Source organism: Mytilus edulis, unplaced genomic scaffold (genome assembly GCF_963676685.1).
Source record: "Mytilus edulis unplaced genomic scaffold, xbMytEdul2.2 SCAFFOLD_2042, whole genome shotgun sequence".
NCBI lineage: Eukaryota > Metazoa > Mollusca > Bivalvia > Mytilida > Mytilidae > Mytilus > Mytilus edulis.
In genome coordinates this window covers 2,060-18,490 of record NW_027268223.1, presented here as the reverse complement: position 1 = coordinate 18,490, position 16,431 = coordinate 2,060, and the positions used below count along the sequence as shown (strand labels likewise).

General features: G+C 33.9%; 1 long non-coding RNA gene and 1 pseudogene across 1 annotated transcript; both read left to right on the top strand.

The window, feature by feature from the left end:
- Window positions 1-2,208: 2,208 nt before the first annotated feature.
- Window positions 2,209-4,587, top strand: LOC139507040 (uncharacterized). The gene is made up of 3 exons (XR_011660536.1): window positions 2,209-2,250; window positions 2,754-2,889; window positions 4,064-4,587. It is a non-coding gene; the product is annotated as an uncharacterized lncRNA (long non-coding RNA).
- A 1,602-nt stretch (window positions 4,588-6,189) lies between these two features.
- LOC139507039 (potassium voltage-gated channel protein Shaw-like) lies at window positions 6,190-15,758 on the top strand (annotated as a pseudogene).
- Window positions 15,759-16,431: the final 673 nt, after the last annotated feature.

Sequence of the window (16,431 nt, the reverse complement as noted above, 5' to 3'; positions counted from 1 at the left end):
ATAAAAGAGAGGATTTTTCATTTCCTATCGTTAATTATCCATTTTCAGATGGTGGCGTTCCCTTGTCATCATTGTACGGTGTTTATATCTCAACTTGTACGATTCGCTCGTGTATGTAACTACGTTTTAGAAAGAAATTTATGTATTACTGAAAAATTATTGCACCAGAGTTTTCGATATCACAAACTAGTCAAAACGTTTACTAAATTTTATCATCGGTACAAGTACAATGTACATCATTCGTAAATATAGCTCAACATGCAGGCTTCTTATAAGTTCAAGTATTTCACATCCAATCTTTATGGTCATATTCTTTATAATGCACAAAAAATGTCAGTATTCACCTCAGAAGCTTACAAAACCTTCAAATAGACTTTTTAAGAAGGGATATAGTTACGATACTGTTGTCAGGTCATAAAAGATTGCATATTTGGGTTTAATATTTTTTTCACTTATAGGGTCTTTGCATAGGAACTAAACACATTTATGTAAAAACCAACTGTTGGCATGACACGGGTTATGTTCTTCTTATATAATATGTTATGATGGTATCATACTAAACCCCTAACGGGAGGATTGTGCCTGATATTCATATGATGAAGACATAATCTTTTAATCAGTTTAATTGAGGTCTGGAGCTGGCATGTCAGTTAACTGCTAGTAGTCTGTTGTTATTTATGTATTATTGTCATTTAGTTTATTTTCTTTTGTTACATCTTCTGAAATCAGACTCGGACTTCTCTTGAACTGAATTGTGATGTGCGTATTGTTATGCGTTTACTTTTCTACATTGGCTAGAGGTATAGGGGGAGGGTTGAGATCGCAAGAACATGTTTAACCCCGCCGCATTTTTGCGCCGTCAGGAGCCTCTGGCCTTTGTTATCATGTTTTATTTTCAATTTTAGTTTCTTGTGTATAATTTGGAGTTTAGTATGGCGTTCATTATTACTGAACTGAAATTTATATTTGTTTAGGGGCCAGCTGAAGGACGACTCCGGGTGCGGGAATTTCTCGCTGCATTTAAGACATTCTGCTGTAGTCTGTTCTATGGTCGGGTTGTTGTCTCTTTGACACATTCCCCATTTTCATTCTTAATTTTATATACATTATTGTAAATTCAGAAACAATTGCGAAAGGCGACTCCTGGAGTATCGCAATAAATTAAAATAAATTCGTGTACTTTATATGGCCTTTTGAACCTTTAAGAATTCGAATGTCTCTGATGAGTCGCTTGTTAAATATATTTTAATCCTGGTATCTATATGATGATTTTTTATGTTAATTTTTGAAAATGCGATGGGAAATTTCATAATGTATTAATAGAATTAGTTATTACATTTACATTACAAAACATTAACATTTACAAAACATTAACATTACATTGAAATGTACATTACATGTACATTAAATGTACATTACATTTACATGTACATTACATTTACATGTACATTACATTACATTTACACCAACATTACATTACATTACATTACATGTACATTACATTACATGTACATTACATTACATGTACATTACATTACATTACATGTACATTACATTTACATTACATTACATTACATTTACATATACATTACATTTACATGTACTTTACATTAACGTGTACTTTACATTAACATGTACTTTACGGGTACATACCATTTACTTGTACATTACCTTACATTACTTGTACATTACCTTACATTTACAATTACATTACATTACATTTACACATAAATTACATTTACATGTACATTACATTTACATGTACTTTACATTACATGTACTTTACGGGTACATAACATTTACTTGTACATTACATTTACATTACATGTACATAACATTTACATGTACATAACATTTACATGTACATAACATTTACAAGTACATTACATGTACATGTACATTATATTAACATGTGCATGTACATTGCATGTACATTATATTGACATGTGCATGTACATTGCATGTACATGTACATTACAATTACATTACATTTACATGTACATAAAATTTACATTTACTTTTACATTTGTATATATATACATCAACATTTACATTCATGTGACATTTACATACACAATTATATTACAGCTGCTCAGTAGACACAGACTTGTTTCCGTCTTTCTCCAAACCAAGAGTAGGCTTCATAACTAGCACATTCAGAGCCTTTGTACCAACGGAACAAACCGGAAGTATACTGTCCCTTACAGTTTCTCCTGTACCTTAGACATCTGTTTAAAGTCCTGTATAACGGTATGTACACATTTTGAAGGCCATTGGATGTTTAACTATAACATTTTCGTAAAAGTCTTGTATTTCGAATAGTTTTAAGCATTGAAGTTTCAATATTGAAGAAAACTTTTTTTGAAAGTCTCACATAGACTGATTCTGATACTATACTTTTTATCCTTATGTATGCACTGTAAAACACATGCAGTGTATGTACACATATGTATGGCATGCAAAATTTACTTATTCGTATATGCTTATTGTGGTTTCGTTTTTAAAAATATTTAAAAGAATTCACACTTCAGTGTTTGTAAACAACTTGACCCTACATAAAATACTTGCCCACATACATATAATGTAATACTTTTCGTTTGTTTTGTTTTTTGTCGTTGGTTGTTGTCTCATTGATTGATTAATCATTATAATTACATTATTCTTAGATGAACAGCAAGCTAAGTTTACAAGATCTCTCTCTTTGCTTTCAATGATAAGATCACATAACGTTACATAGACTTGTATTTTTACAGACACATTGTCCAAACAGAACTGGTGGTCACGGACGAAGAAGGAGAGGATATGGTAAGCACGCCAACGTAACATATAACCAGCTACATGTAAGCTCAGCACTCATGATATCTGTTGACGATGGTGTCAAAATAGAAGGTGAATAATATCAGGGACTATTATACTAAGTGATAGAATTAGAGGGAGTGGGGCTAAGGGTGCCAGCCCCCTTTTTGTGGGAAAAATTTAGTTGATTATTTAGGGAATTTTGAAGCATTACTGGAGCGAGTCTCCTCTTTGGCAGTCAGTGGGGCTGCTTTATAGAATTTCTAGATCCTCCACAAATACTATTATGACCCTGCTAATGTATAGGTGATATATAGTGTGGAATCTCAAGGTCTACTAAATCAATGCTAAATGAAGATTTAACCAGTGTATAGAAATGTTATTGACTGACATTCTCCAATATCATGAACACACACACACACACACGACCACATAAGAATTTCAACTCGTATACTACTAGTAGTACTATGAAGTCAGAGATTTATCTGGATTTATCATGTCCAAATACACCTAATCTCTATGTATTCCATTCCGGATTAGTTCTAAAATACACAACTTTCTCATCCAGTTGAGGCTATCTGGGACCCTGTCATTCACCGTGCATGATACTTTTTAATGAGACCTGTTTAAACTTCCGTAAATACTTCAAAAAAAAATTTTTTTACTTCAATTTTAATTTCGAAAAGTGGATCATACTCTATCAAAGTTTCTTGATGATCGCTTTCTAAATTTTTTCTCCCTCAGCTCACTACCGATGACCTCTATTTTCGGTGGCCTGACCCAAACAGGAAGTTGTATAAATGACTGTTTTTCCCGGATTGGACTAAATAGCGATAAGGTGTATTGAATTCGGCTTGATTTTATACTCGGTACTGTAATATGAATTGTTTTAAAATTTCGAATTTTAAAAATTTATGCAGATGAGTCCTCTTTCAACTATAGTTGACTGTATAGCCAACTATACGGTATGGGTTTTCTCATTGGTTAAGGCCGTATGGTTGCCTTTAATTGCTTATATACAATTAATTTGAACTTTGAGGAACAATTGTCTCATTCACAATCATACATTTTTTTTGTACCCCATTGAATTTCCTTGTATCTTTTTTTTATTGGCGTGTTTCATGTTGCTAAGCATTTTGTTTTCTATATCGTGTTACGATAAAAAAAATTTTTTTATCTTAGTTGTAACATTGGCAACCCTACCACATCTTCTTATTTTATCATTCATAAATATATATTACACCTATGTGTTTTATATTCTTTGTAGGCAACGACTCAGATAAAACAATATGTATGGAGAGATCAGTCTTTATTGTGTGTTTAGTAGTTATGCTTGTTTTGCTTTCTCCTGACAATCTACTTTGGTGTTATGGCCTGTCGTTGGAGACACAAGGCTATGGAGAGAAAAGACCAAAAATCAACTTTCGATGAAAGATTATATAACGAAGAATGTAGCACTTTCAATAATCTACCATATACCTCTTTTCTTTCGGACAACAACAGCAGCACACATTCCGATCAATATGGCTTTGATGTGGAAGAGAGTTCCGAATGTTCTACTTCTACTTCAACTTCAACTTCTACAGAATCAGTTCATTTTGTTCCGAAAGGACTAAACATGTTCAGTTTGTTTAGTTGTGATTATTACAAACTATGTGTAAATAACACAATTGTGCAAAAATAAAGCATTTATAATTTATAGAAAAGTAAATTATCTTCCAATGTTAATGCAGTTCCCATATGGGTAATATGGATTTATACTTCCGAGTGGAGAAATCCCATGCAATACAATAAGGGATCTTTAAGGAATATTTGAAAGAAAAGTTGTGAGCATATAATCAAAAAATCTGTCACACGTTAACAAAAATAAATGAGTAAGAATCTTTTAAAATTATAGTCTATGTGATTCACTCGGTGATGCGGCTTTTTATCTACAGTAATACACAGTTTGGCTGTCGTCATCTGCTTCAAGTCAACAAGTTCTTGAACAATGTCCATATGAAATCATCCCTAAGGAGGACGAAAGATATTAGAAGGACATCCAAACTCATAGATTGAAAATAAACTAACAACGTTATGGCTAAAAAAAATGAAAAAAAATAGACAAACAATAGTATACAAGACACAACATAGAAAACTAAAGACTAAGCAATATGAAACCCACAAAAAGCTGGGGGTGATCGTAGGTGCCCCAGAAGGGTAAACAGATCCTGTTCCACATGTGGCACCCATAATATTGTTCATTTCATTACAAAACTAGTGAATTGTCTGATTCGGTAGATCCCATTCGTTGAAAGGGAATAATATTGAAGTTTCGACATTGAACATATCCGATATTACTAGGTTAACGTCAACCAACTCATAATGGCGTCCTTAAAATTTACAAAGCGATGATTTTATTTTCACTACTTGGAACTCTTGGTTTAAAAGATTCCTTGTGAGCAGCAACCCTCTATCAAGAAAATCATTAATGAAATGCAAGCTCAAAAATATGGTGTCAATTTGGAGATATATATATTGTGTGCGCAGGCTCTGCTAGAATATTGCTACATAGAAATGGAGAGTTTAAAATCGGGGAAGATGAAATCATCGCTTTTGACTCACACAGTATGTTCAAAACTAGTGTGGTTATTCCTGAATTGTTTTTATACCCTTCTTAGGGGCAAAGTGGGCATTATATTTTTCGGTACATGTATGTGCGTCTGCCGTCCGTTCGTCTGTCCATCTGCCATGCTTCAGGTTAAACGTTTTGGTCAAGGTAGTGATCGGAATTTTGGGTCCAGTGACCATAATGCTCTTTGACTTCCTATTTTATTCGGCTTTCTAATTATTTTGATTCGTGGATAACTGATGAGTCTTTTGAAGTCTAAACGTATGTGTTGAGTAATGTGAGTACTCTCAGAACTGCTGTTTTGGTGTTGGGATGTAGAATACCCGGCACGTCCACTGTGTGTTTATTAAAAGATGTGTTTATATATGTATCCATCTGATCAGGATGAGATCAACCTTTTTCAACTGCTTTTTTTAGTTTGTTCTAATGTTGTTTTGTTACACAACTGTACCAGGTTAAAGGAGGTTTGGGTACCCGTTAACATGTTTAATCCTGCCACATTATAGATGTACCTTTTGTTTTCTTAGCTTTAAATTATGTTCCCATGCAAGATAAAGATATAACATAATATCATAACAGAATTGACTGTACTATAGGATCTTATTTCAACAGAAAATTATATTTTTCAATCCCCCCCCCCCAAAAAAAGGCAAAGTTACTGGTAATGAAATATTGTGATTATGACTATGCTGTTTTGTAATTAAATTAACGTTAAGATACTTTTAACGTTATTAAGAGTCAAATTGACCATGTATAATGTATACATGTATCTAACTCGGAGAATGCATCCCTCTCAGTGTCCAATTTCTCACTGGCAAGAATGGTTAGTACCGCCATCGTTTAGCAGTGGATATCACGACAAAATTCAAATCCAACCAGAAATTTAAATAAAATCGGCATGCCACAAACAATAGCAAAAGCTCTTTTAAATTTTACAATCGACAAGTACATACATTTACACAGCAAAAATACACAATACTGACACCGGTGATACTAATATTAAAAAGCTCAGAAAAAAAAACCAATCACAACTTATAAAATACTAAAAAAAAACGAGAATACATGTAGACACAAAAAGAACGGAGGTAAATAAGTAGCACTTGTTTCAAAGATACAGTCAACACAAAAATAAATACGAAGCAGACACGTTGCAATGGCATGAGTTGACATTCCGTAAGTTTATAAGCCTCCTTAATAGAGTAAAATTAGTTCAGATCATCTGAAGCGGTTAAAAATCATTCTGGTTAATGCGTATAAGACAATTTAGAGCTTGGCATATTAGATCATATTACATGCACATCAGCCCTTAACCTTTTTGATTACCAGTATTTTCTGTAGTTTTGTTACTGTGTAATGAACGTATTCCCTACCTAATAATAATATCCTTGTTCATGCGTATGTATTTGTTTTTGTTTTTTACTTTTTGCTTTCGAAAATCATAGAAAAAAAACCACTTAAAATTTGAATGTCTAAATCATACATACATGTACGCGACGCCCATTTTTATAGAAATATTTTTTAAATAGTAACCAAGGCAATACACATGTATGTGACTTAACTTGTTCGCATAAAAAGTTAATCAATACCAGAGTTTGTATACGCATGCAAAAGACCTAACTTCAGACATTTGTGAAGTTTTACAAACTGTATGTATTGCGTGAAAAAACACCATTATTGCAACTTTATGGATTAAGGTATACTCAATTGGTAGGTCTTCCTATGTCAATGTCAGACAAAACATCTGAACACTATTTGCGACTAGAACAAAAAAATGCAAAATGTATAATTTTCATCTACATTAAAACCAAACGATAGAGGCGGGAAAATACCCAAAAGTCGGAAACAAACTTGCAATGCTATATATGGAAATCGACCATTAGTTAGACAAACAGCAGTCCACAAAATACGAAGTACATGTAGGTGTGTAATGTTTTTTCTTGTGAGAAAAATATTTTTTGCCATTTTAACTGAATTTTATGATGAGAATTTACGAAACCAACTATGGTGACGAATATAAGCAGAGTTGTTTCTATTGGTCTTTTTCATGATCCTTCATTTCTGTATCCTTTTTTTAGGGGGGGGGGGTATATTTTCTGTATTCTTTATTTTTTTAATTTGCATTCTGTTTGGTCTTCCCCTATTTTTCTCTATTCTTATTTTTTTGTAATTCATTCTGCGCATTTCCACAAGTTTTTGTAGTCCAAATTCCCTGTCAGACCCTCTTGTAAATACCGGATAACGGTTGAATTTGAAAAAAGGTTAAATTGAACAAGAGAAGAGATAAAGTTTACTTTGTCAACTCGCCATGAAAAAAAGAGAATGTGTCACAAACCAGTAACTTTCACTTCAATTTATTTGAGTGTAAAATGAAAAATATGAATATTACAATTTTTAGGGATAAGCCACGTGGGAAATGAATATTTTTAAACAATTTTCATCCAATATTTATAATACGTTCAATTGAACCATCACATTCCAAACAACCCCCAACATTTATTTATAAATAAGGTCTCTGTCATTACCTGTATATAACCTATAGACAGTTTGTCACTTTTTACATTTTCCTGTACTATATGTTCCCGTCTAACTCTACAGGTAAGCGTCTAACAATAGAGGTATGCGCTTTTATTTAATTATTTTAAATTATTTTAATCCCTCATTTAAAGACATTAATTATAAATGTGACAAATTTTCCTCTGGGGGTTATCTTAATCTCCCCCTTATATATATTTTTTTGAGAGGGGAAATGTCCTGATTGAATTTCAGATTACCATTTAAAGGAGGGTCTCACTTTGTTTTTGTTTAATTAAAAAAAATGTCGTTTTTCAGTGGAATAACCAAATGCTTCTGCTGGTGCATTTTTAAAGAAAGAAAATGAAGGAAAAAAGGAAAATGTGAAAATATCAGTCCATTACATGCGCTATTGCCTGGGCGCTAAAATTACAAATGGTGGCGCAAAGATTCAGTGAATGTAGGAATTTCTCCAGAAACACTGATATTTAACATCGGCGGAGTGAAATTTGAGACATACCATTCTACTCTGTTCAAACAACCAAAAAGTTCGCTTGCAAAAAAGGAGTTTTTGTTAAAGCATTACAGACCAGAATTCAAAGATTATTTCTTTGATAGAGACCCGGACACATTTAAGGTAACATAACCAATAATTCCTTTATCTCTATCTCTCTAAATTTTCAATTTATTTAATCAGAAAAAAAGTCTTTTAGATGTCATTGACATTTCCAACATACAGATGGCTGACTTGAAAAAAAATCACTAGATTTTATCTCTCTCGAACAAATATGTGATTTTTTTACCGGTTTCGACTAACTTATGTTCCTTTTTTTCGGTTTTAACGCTCCTCGACGTTTGTATTGGGTTTTGTATTTTAAAACAAGTTGACCGCGAGAGTCAATGAAGATGCATCAAGCACATTAAAATAAGTTCCTTCTAAGTTATTCTATATACAAATAAGAACATGCAATATGATTACCAATGCGAAATAAAGAGACCAGATGACTTTGAAAATAACATACGTATACGACGGTACATACTGTTTAAGCTCATTGCAATGTATTTACATTCGTGGCGTTTTATGCGACTTTCATACCAGTGAATGGTTTAGCAACAAAACCAGGTTTAATTCACCATTCTCTACATAAGTAAAATACCTATACCATGTCAATAATAGACAGTTGTTTCCATTCGTTTGATGTGTTTGAGCTTTGATTTTGCAATTTGATATACGGACTTTCCGTTTTGGATTTTTCTCGGAGGTCGGTACCTTAATTAGTTTAGTCTTTTTATTGTATTATAGCTCAAAATGGTTTTTTTCGAATCCAAACTTGTTTTTCCGGAATTGATCGACCGTTGTTCTATCTCCATATATTGTACTTCGCAGTTATTCGACAAATGCAAATTAACAATTGAAAAAAAAAAAAATATCCGTAAGAAATAATAAAACATATACATTCAGTATGATATGATCTGTAATCATTGACAGTGACAATGCGTTTTTGGAGTGTCAACTGGTCAATTACCTAATAAAAGTTTATTTATTAGAAAACATATTATCTACCGTTACTTTTTATAACCTTTACATGACATAGTCCATTAGCTGTAAACAAGAGTATATAATTACCTTCATCATTATATAAAAAAATAAGGAGATGTGATATATGATTGCAATGAGACAACTATCAACCAAAGTTCAAGTGACGTCGATATCAGCACCATACAGGTCACGTACATGTAGATTTGTACGACCACCAACATTGAAGAAATTTCGCAACAAAATATGAAAAATATGTTTAATAAATTTTAGCGATATCACAAAAAGCGGGGGGTATGGGGGGGGGGGGGGGAAATAGTCCCCTGGCAAGATACATTCATGCTGACTTCCTCCAAGAAAGTATTTGCATTTTTAGGCAGCAACCATTTGATTTTCTGGGGGGGGCTGCGGCGAAAAAACAATCTATTTTTTTCGCGACAAGTCGAAAACAATTTTTTCTTTCAATTTTAGCATTACATATAGTGGCAGCTGAGGGTGAAACAAGCAATTTTTTTTTTTCTCAGAATCAAAAACAAATTTTTTTTTTCTCCAAAAACTGGTAACAAACTCTTTTTTCCAAAAAAAACCATAGCCCCCCCCCCCCCCCCCCCGAAAATCAAATGGTCATAGGCGGATCCAAGGGGGCTGGGGGGCCCGGGCCCCCCCTTTCGTGGGAAAAATTTGGTTGATTATATAGGGAATCATTGAAGCATGACTGGAGCGGGCTCCCCCTTAGGTCAGTCAGCGGGCCCCCCCCTTAGGAAAAGTTCTGGATCCGCCACTGATGGTTGCTGCCTTACGAAACTGCCCAACAGTCAAAACTATAGAGTTATTGCATATCATAATGTCACTGTCCGATTTTCTTTTTAAATTGGTGACCTATAAACTATTTCACCAGCATTGTGAAACTATCTTTAAAAAAACAAATCGTTTATATTTTTTTTTAAAACCGAGCAATTCAATATTCTGACACATATAAAAACTACAGTAAAACCTTGGCATAAGTGCAGATTTATAATTGCAGGTTGTTCTGAACTATTTACGTAGCGGCGAACTCCATTTACGACGTATATGTGTGGTCCAGCCATCAAAAATGAACTTGCATTCTGGGGGATACCGGAAGGACTAATAGAAAGATGCTGCAGCATGAATTATAATTCATACAACAAAACTCTTGAGGCGCTAAACCAACTTGAACATGACCGAAAAGGCAGCTTTATTTTATCACAAGAAGAGAGCAATTCTAAAAACACTTCTAAGATAGATAGTTTTCGGACGAAAGTGTCTTTTGTTCTGAACCAACCCAGATCTTGCCTTATGGCAAAGGTAAGATAGCTGATCACATTACCTGTCTACTACACATTTACTAACTATAGTACTTGAACATAGTTTTGAACTCGGTGCGTTTAACATTTGACATAAAGGGTCCACCAGACTCAGTTTGGATGAAATATTTCTTCTGTTGTGTTTATATTCCTGTATACCGACTCCTTAAAATAAACCCCTAGCATCTTTTAAGTATACTAGTATACACACATTTAAAAACAAAAGAAAACTGTTCGCCTTTAACGCATGTTTTTGGATTATTATGTATTTACTTCATAGTTATAAAAAAAAAGGGGGGAATAGTTTCTGACAAGATACCTGCACCTCACTTCCTCCCAGAAAGTATTTGCATTTTTTACGAAGCTCCAAAACAGTTAAAAACTATAGAGTTCTTGCATCATAATGCCACTGTCCGATTTTCTTTTTAAGTTGGTGACCTATAAATGTTCAGCAAATTATTATGTAATTTTGTGTTTTCTCAACAAATAAGAATTAGCGATGACACAGAAATCTTCGTCAATTTGACGTTTGAATTAAGAAGGCAGTTTCATGTCTACTTTGATAGCAGGATCTAATCCGATTACACATTTAAATAAATTAAATCGAAGGTGTTCTACTTTCATCTTCAATGACGGGTGTATAATCCGAATTAATCCGATTTAAATTGTGAGAAAATGGCCGTAATAGTTACCCGGATATTATCATTTAATATGAGATAGGAAGCTTTAAGACACGCTTGTTTGTATACAAAATGATAAACTAATATATATGCACCAAAAGACAACCAAATGTCAAACTTGAAAGTGAAGGCTTTAATGAATATTCTATATCTTGTGTGTCTAATTGATGCCGATAACAAAATCATAATTTAAAACTTTTAAAAGTGTATATCTGTTAGGTTTAATCTTTCGATATAAATTATGAACAATAAAAGATTGGTAACATTGTCGTAGTTTTATATCGATTGGTGTTTAGCATGATTACAGCTACCTTCACTCATGTCCTCTTCAATGACGCGTACTTCCACAAGCTGCGTGCTCAGATTGAGTGCCAGTTTTCTAAATGGTATTAAAGAAATTAAATATGAAGTTTAAAAGCATAATATCATAAATTTTTCACTGGAATATTAAGTAATCGAATTTATGGACTTGAAGACATTTCTTTGTTCATTTTGTTTTAACAAGCAAGCACTTTACAAAAAAAGCATCTCTTTCTGGAAATAGACCAAATACGATACAAATACAATTTCTTTATTAAGCATTAATTTCCTACAAATATATACATATAATGGAAAATAAAATTGAGAATGGGAAATGGGGAATGTGTCAAAGAGACAACAACCAAATATAGAGCAGACAACAGCGGAAGGCCACCAATGGGTCCCTCAATGCAGCGAGAAACTCCCACAGCTTCAGTTGGCCCCTTAAAAAATATGTATACTAGTTCAGTGTTAATGCACGTCATACTAAACTCCGGAATTATACACAAAAAACTAAAATAAAAAGATCATACAAGATTAACCAAGAAGTCTGACTTGCGACAGGCGCAAAATTGCGGCGGGGTTAAACATGTTTTTTTTTGAGATTTCAATCCTCTCCCTAGACCTTTAGCCAATGTAGAAAAAAACATACACACAACAATACGCACGGTACAACTCAATTTAATAGAAGTCAGAGTCCGAGGTCAGAATAAGAAACATAAGGAAATAAACAAAATGACAACTAATACGTAAATAACAACAGACTACTAGCAGTTAACTGACATGCAAGCTCCAGACCTCAATTAAACTGATTGAAAGAATATGTCTTCATCTTATGAATGACTAGACTTTGGATTCGTTAATTCTCGTATATCCCCAATGCTGGAATGCTTCATGTTTACTCTGAGTTGCTTTTTAAAAGTAATATTTGAAATGAAAGTAAATCAACAGTTTTCAAACATAGGACTGGTTTTAGATACTTGTAGTTCCTTCAATTTACTCTCGATTTATTTGAATGATGTTAAATTGTCGTTTCGAAGTATTTGTGAAAAAGGTAACCTCTTTACCTTGGTGTTTTTGTTTGTTTGTAAGGACAGAAGTACTGTACAATTCTTTAAAATTGAGATTTTTGTATCCTGCATACATGTGTAAAATTATAAAACAATTTCAATGTATAAAATTCAAAATTATCTGATCTATGGAAAACTTCAGCGTCATATATATACCCCAGGATTAAAATTGTATATGCCAGACGCGTGTTTCGTCTACACAAGACTCATCAGACTATAAAGTTTGAAAGTTAAAAAAATTATAGTTGCAGCATTATATAATAAATGCACCGTATCAAATGCATATTTAAGATTCCATTTTGTAAACAACTTCTTAAACTGTTACGCGTGGTAAAGACATGCATCATTACACTACCAAACTTAAAAGAAAAATTAATTGAAATCTACAGGGTCTATATGTATACCCCTCACATGTTGTTAATTTAATATGCATGTTTACTTGTCCTCAACCAATCATACATCCTGTTATTGAAACGACAAAACCACAAAATGAATGGAAATTCTCGTTCAGTTTTTCACAGCCTATAAATATTTTTTGTAGTAATTTCAATTAGATATTTTTCTACTTTTTTTCAAATTTAAAGTTTTTTGTTTTTGCTGAAATAGTAAGACTAGTATATAGAGATATTTCTACAGTCTTTTAAAACTGCACTTAATCGAATACTTCACCAGATCATGTAATAAAATTATGATTTTGTAGAAGTATATTGTACATTTATTTTCATAATAATATATGCAGTTGTATTCGGTTCGGTTTTTGTGTTAAGGTTTGTCAATATACCAACGGGCCTCGGCGGCCAAGTGGGCTAAGTATTTTACTGACTGTAGTACAAGCTGGTAAACTGTTGGGTTCTGAGTTCGAACACCGTAGGTGGGCAGGGGCGTTTGACTGAAATCTAAATCGATTGTCAGTTTTCTTGCCGAACGTTGGTGGTCCCTCTCTGTGCAATCCGTTGTCAGTTTTCCTGCCGAACGTTGATGGTCCTCTGAAGTGATCCGCTCTAGGTTTAGTTTTAAATATATGTATCTATAGTGGATTTGGAAACACGTAATTGCACATTATATTATTCCCTTTCCACTTTGCTGGATCCTCTCTATGCATTCCGTTGTCCGTTTGCCTGCCGAACGTCGGTGGTCCTCTTTAGTGGAGCTCACTAGGCACTCGTTGTACGTTTTCCTGCCGAACGTCGGTGGACCTCTTTAGCGGTCCTCACTAGGCACTCCGTTGTTCGTTTTCCTGCCGAACGTCGGTGGTCCTCTTTATTGGTCCTCCAAAGGCACTTAGTTATCTATATCACTACCGAACATTGTTGGTCCTCTGTAAGGCACTGCCTTGTCAGCTTTACAGCCGAACGTCCCCTAAGCATTTCGCTTCTTCTATCAATAAAACGTCCCAGTCATGATATAGCCGATAGTGCAGAAAATGGCGTTAAACACCAATTCTTTAATAATATCAAGATCTTGTAAACAATTGGGATAGAAAGATTATAGACATCTTAAGTTTGTGTTACCTATATTGTATCGTTTTTAAGAGGTAGGTGTTTTTCGTGTACTCAATTTTCTTGCACTATATTCTTTAAAATACTTTACGACGATCTGTTTCAAGTCAGATACCTTCTGGTGGTAGATCCATGGTCATATATATTTTAAAGCATGTTTATAAAATTGTCCAATTATGAGATGCACATATTGCAAAACTGTACATTGTATGTCTTGAAGTCTATAACTGACCTCAAGTGGTTTATTGGTAATTTGTGTTTTTAGGGGGTCTTGCAAGACTATCATGCATTGTTTTGCTGCAGGGGCAGTGTACTATTATGTAATCAAGACTTAATATTCCGTATCGTATGTAATCAACAGTAAAGTAGCATCTCTTCTTTAAAAGGGGGATTTCTTAATCTGAAGTCAAAGTAAGGCGTCCTTTACAACACAGACGTTCATAATTTGTAAATATTCTTTCTTTTGTAGGTGTATGGCGTTATATCATTGCTGGTCGTTACATTATCCATAACATCTTTCCTTGCCGAATCACACCCTTCAAACCGCATTACAAATTACTACACTGAAGTTACACGTGTGTTTAACGGAACATTGAATGCAACAATCGATGTTGTGACTAATAAATCAGAAGAAGTTCCACACCCGGTGCTACTAAGGATAGACTTAGCGTGTATGATATTTTTTACTATTGAATACTTGATCAGAGTTCTTACAGCCAGGAAGCGATTACGGTATATGCGTTCCGTAATGGGCGTCATCGATTTGGTTGCCTTATTGCCAGATTATGTTCAGCTACTCATATTGGCATTTGATCCTGTTCTTGCTGGAACAGACACCGCCAAGATTATTGCTATTTGAAAGTAACACGTGTTCTCCGGATTTTCCGTCTGGTCCGGCATATTCCGGACTTTGGATTTTAATTTATACTTTAAAAGCAAGTCTAAAGAGCTGTTATTGATGACTGCGTTTTTAATGGTGGGAATGTTGATATTCTCATCTTTAATATATTTTGTTGATGACAGAGAAACATTCACAAGCATTCCACATAGTTTCTGTGGGCTCTTATAACTATGACAACCGTTGGTTATGGCGACATGTATCCCGTGACCGCATGGGGGTATGTGATTGGCTCACTTACTGCCCTGTCTGGTCTGCTTATGATTGGATTTTCGGTACCTATTCTTGTCAACAACTTCTTAATGTATTATAAATATACTGAGATTGCCATAGACGAAGAGACTGAAACGTGTTAAACTTTGCCATGAAGCATCGCACAGTACTAAAAACAATACCGGACTTGATTTATCAACCAATGAAAATAATAACAAATGTGAACACATATTTACTTTGGAAATGAGTGAAAAATTGTGAAATAGAAATCCTACTTACACACAAACAATATTTTTCGAAAATGTGGCAGAAAACATTCACGAGAAAAATTTAACCACCGTGTGGTTAAACAAAATAAAGCAACTGGTCATGATAACCGGTTTGAATGCATAGAGAGCTAGGGAATGATTGCAAAATGTTTCTTATTTATACCTTCTACAACATTTGCATACTAAATTATTGTCATACAAATGTTTCATGCAGTTGGAATTTAGTAAAAAGTTAAAAATAAAGGATCATATATATTTTATGTATCTACATTGGTAAACAATGTACCTAAATGTATTACTTAATATGTAGGACACCGATCCATTCGGAATTAATTTCGGTACCTTATAGGTTCATTCAGTATATTATGTGTCAATGTCAGTATATCTTGCTATATTTATACCGACCGTGTAAGGGCTGTATAGCCAGTCAAGGTCGTTAAAAGCTTGCATTTGTTGTTGTTGCTATATTTGAAGATTAATATTAGTAAGTACAGTAACCTGTTTAATAGTCAGCAGGCAAACAGTATAAAGCAAGTATGCATATATGAACCCCCCTTTGTCCTGGGTTGGGACCCCCCCCCCTTATAAAATGGCTGGATCCGCCCTGTCATGTCTTTCTCTTGACTCCTACCTGTTGAACAAGGTGATTTAGAATTCGACTCAAAATGTGAGTCTGGTACTCATATGGTTCATTATCATATCGGATTAACATGTTCTTGTCC